This window comes from Tupaia chinensis, unplaced genomic scaffold, assembly GCF_000334495.1.
Source record: "Tupaia chinensis unplaced genomic scaffold, TupChi_1.0 Scaffold000290_1, whole genome shotgun sequence".
Classification (NCBI taxonomy): domain Eukaryota; kingdom Metazoa; phylum Chordata; class Mammalia; order Scandentia; family Tupaiidae; genus Tupaia; species Tupaia belangeri.
Window position 1 is genome coordinate 6,377,021 of NW_006159775.1, and position 4,139 is coordinate 6,381,159.

Below are 4,139 nucleotides of genomic sequence, written 5' to 3' on the forward strand. Positions count from 1 at the left end.
ACAATAACAAAAACATGATGTTTATTTTGTTTGACCAGGTAAAAACAGTTATACTCTCTAGGGCGAAAAATAGGGTATTTAAAACATAATTATAAAACGTGGTGTCTGTTTTGTTCGATTAGGTATAAATAGTTACAGTCCACAAGGCGAAAAATAGGGTATTTAAAACATAATTATAAAACATGGTGTCTGTTCTGTTCGATGAGTTATAAACAGTCACAATCCTTTGGGCAAGAGAGTCCATTTGTCTTTTTAGATTTTGATTACCAGGTAGAGTCTTTTGGGTGAGGGGGTTTTTAGCAAGCTTGATAACTTCAGTCCCAGGCCCACTTGATAACTTTAGTCTCAGGCCAGAGGCCTAAATAGGAATCTTATCTGGTTAAGTAAAAACATGGTTAATATATACTAAAGTGGAACATTTATATTATCTTTGGGGTAATCCACAGCTAAGAGGGTGAGTCTAATGTCTACATGGGAAAGGAATGTGGTCCTGTGAGCAGCTTGACTGCTTTGAGAGGAGCTTCAGCATTCTTTGTGATTTTCCAGGCAGGTGGGGTGAGTCTCAATCCCCGCTCTGCTTTTAGGAGTCTGCATTCTTTTTAGGATTATTAGTTGGTTTTACTGTAAAAGTTACAGTAAGGCTGGGAGTGTTATTTTGCCCTTATGGGGTACCAGGGTACCATAACGACAATAAAGCCCGTGGCAGAGAAATACAGCAAACAGTTTGAAAGCCTGAGCCCACAGCTGTGGTCCTTGCCAGCAACTTTTCTCACCCAAGCCTTGCTTAGACATGAGAGACAGCTCTTTGACTCTGCCTGTGTTGGCTGCATGGCCTCATCAAGTGTGCACTTTGTGAGGACCTCAAGTTGCTTATGCACGGAGGAGATAATAGAGTCCCCATCTTACAGATTGCTGGGAACACTGAGTGAGCATTATTAGTTAGAAAGCTTCACAGGCTTCCTCTCCCCAAACTGCTATCTTCCTTTGTCACTCTCAACTTGATTTTCCTAGGCAGGGGTCATTTCTTCTGGTCTCTAATGTTGGTGTTGAACGCCAACATCTTCTCATGTTGCAGGAAGACAGGGACTCTGCATCGGCTGCCTGTGCATCTGATCACATCTGCACTTTCATTTGCCACTCAGGGCTATGGCAATCCCAGCGACACCCAGGATCCCTCTGCAGATCATCCTGACCAGCTGCTGACTCTCCCAGTCACAGTAGAAGGGGCCGTCTTTATCAAATAGATCATTGGCTTCTAGGGCAGGCAGGCCAGCCAGCAGGAGAAGGGTCCTGGTCACTCTCTCCATGGCGCAGCACACAGCTGTGTGGTTTCGTGGTCCCTTTACCTGTATGTGTTTCCATGTTCTGCGCCTGATGCAGACAGCAGTTCTGAAGAAGTCATGGCGCTGAACATGCCTGTAAACTTTTTGAAAAACTATCCACTCTGTCAGGTATTCTTAATTTGATTTCTAAAGTTTTCTGTAAATTGTTTCAACACACTTTTAAACATATCAGTAGAATTTTACACCTCTTTTCATCAAAGATCTTGACCTATAATTTTCTTTTCTTGTATTATTCTTGTCTAGCATTGGTATCAGGGTGATGCCTGCCTGAAAACCTGGAACTGTTTCCTGTAATTCCATTTTTGGAAGAATTTGCGAAAGATTGGGATTAGTTCTTGATATTTGATGTTATCTATTTAAAAGAAAAGAAAAGATCTCATCTTTAACAGAACTTTTAGATAATTTTTAAGCTCACATTTCTATTCCAATTTTCCCATATAACATTATTTTAATGTAGTATATTTTCTGCTTGAGAGTAGTTTATGTTTATTCTACCAAACTTATTTAGAACGATTTGTTTATGCATTAAAGTAATTTCTGCGACTTGGTGCTAAAAATCATTCTGTATTGTTTTTACTGCATATATATATATGTATGTGTATAACTTATCAAAATAATGTGATATATTAGAAAGTTTAGTAAGTGATTATTGAACAAAAATCTTTCTAGACCATCTTTTAAGAAGAAAGAATAAAGAGATGTTGGTTAATGAATACCAAATTAGAAAAAAAGACAAATTCTAGTGTTATCAAGCAGAGTAACTATAATTAACAACTTACTATATTATCTGAGAGTATCTCAAAAAGATTCTGAATGTTTGAAAGAAATGTAATGATAAATGGTTGAGATGATGGATATACTAATTACCATGATTTGATCATTACACATTGTTTTTTAATGCAAAATAGCATTGCACTCCATAAATATGTACCATGACTATATCAATAAAATTAATAAATAAAAACAAGTTAAAAACTAAACCAAAAAAGAGACATTTTTTCCTCCTAATTAGCTTAATTAGTTGAGGATGAACATTTTTCAATGCATGAATGAGAAATGGTCTAGCATCAATTTTATTCCTGCCTTTCCCTTTTTAATGTGTGAGATCCAAGAAAATGTGTTCACAAAAACAAATAGATAGGATTAGAAGTTTTATTGCAGAAATGTAACAGCTATTTGAACTCTAAGTTATGTGCTAACATATCATATAATCTATCATCAAAAATTACTTTTAATGATTTATCAGCTGACAACTAGATTAGATTTTCCTTCAATGTCTTTGTTTCCAGAGAATTCTCAATTGCTTGATGAAGCATTTTTATGATGGCTGCTTTAAAATCCCTTTCAGATAATTCCAACATCTATTCATTTGGGTGTTGGTCTCTGTTGACTCTTTTCTCATTCATATTGTGATATTCTTGATTCTTGATATAAAGACTGATTTTTTCCATTGTTCCCTAAACATTTTAGATATTATATTATGAGATTGGATTCTATTCATTCTTCTTTTTTGTCTATCAAATGGTCCCCATTTTGAAGTTCAGCACAAGAGCATGATAGATGTATGTGTTCAGCTCAATGACTCACATTGGCTGCTGAGGATGAATAGCTTGGCAATATTGCTTCTCTCTCTTCTCTGGAGAAAGTGGAAACATTACTGTTCCACCTCATCATTTGCAAGTGTGAGTGTAGTCAAGTCTCTACTGAGCTCTGATGCAACAACCAAAGGTAAGCAACGGGGAAACTCACTATTTCATTGTCTTCTTTATTACAGTAGGTGGGAAGAAGCTCAGTTCTCCTGGGCTCTTCTGACAACCAGGGAGGGAAGTAGAATTAGAGCTCCAGCCAGTCCCATCTCCCATCACCACCTCTGCCTACCTGAGAAGAGATGGAGGAGGAAGTAAAGCTCCTGTTGGCTCTCAGTGACATTAGGGAGAGAAAATATGGAGTTCATATTGACCCCAACAAGTAGCAGTTTGTTCATTCTTGTCAATTCCAGATGCTGTTTGAAACTCAGATCCCCCACTACATCCACTGATGCCAGGAAGAGAGTGAAGTTTATTGGTGACTGGCCCCACTTGTACCATCTCATTCCCTTGTGTTGTCTTTGCTGTTGGACCCTACTGATACTATTTTGGCCTGGTATTGTCTATATTTTCCACATCTGTATCATATAATACCTCATCATAGGTAAAAAAAAAAAAAAAAAAGTGGTATCTGTGAGCCGTAAGACTTACAGTGAATGGTGGGTCTTTTCAGTATGCTATTTCTTCAACACAAAAAGTGAGTGGATTTGTTAAATCCTCCTTGTTTTCCTGGATCACGGGACTCAGGTGAATTTCAACATTATCAGTTTTAAAAGGATTACTCTGGCAGGTGTGGTAGGAATAGATTCTTAAGGGCAAAGGAAGAATGAAGGGTATTTAAGATTTTATCACACGGTGATGCCGAGTTGGATCTAGTGGGTAGTTCATATGGTTCCCCATTTTGCAATTAAATTTTTAATTTTTTTTTTTAATTTTCAGGAATTCCATTTTTACTGGAGTTCAGCACTCTATGTTTAGCCCCCATTCATATATTATTATTTAAACTTAAATTCAGATTACTGTGCATTAAATAACATTAAAATTTAAGTCTTCAGTTTGACTAGTTATATTTTGTGTTTAATAGTCATATTTCTGTCATCATACAAAGTTTTAAGCTTTCCAAAATATTTTCTTTTATTTTATTCATCTTTATAGGAAAGTTGTCCTTGGTTTACTCTTTTTGCTTTTTCTTTTTAAACTGCCAGAGAGT

At 36.6% G+C, this 4,139-nt stretch overlaps 1 pseudogene; it reads right to left on the reverse strand.

Annotated features, from left to right (window-relative positions):
• Nucleotides 1–1,064: 1,064 nt before the first annotated feature.
• On the reverse strand, nucleotides 1,065–1,307 carry LOC102483499 (FXYD domain-containing ion transport regulator 4 pseudogene; annotated as a pseudogene).
• Between the last annotated feature and the right edge of the window lie 2,832 nt (nucleotides 1,308–4,139).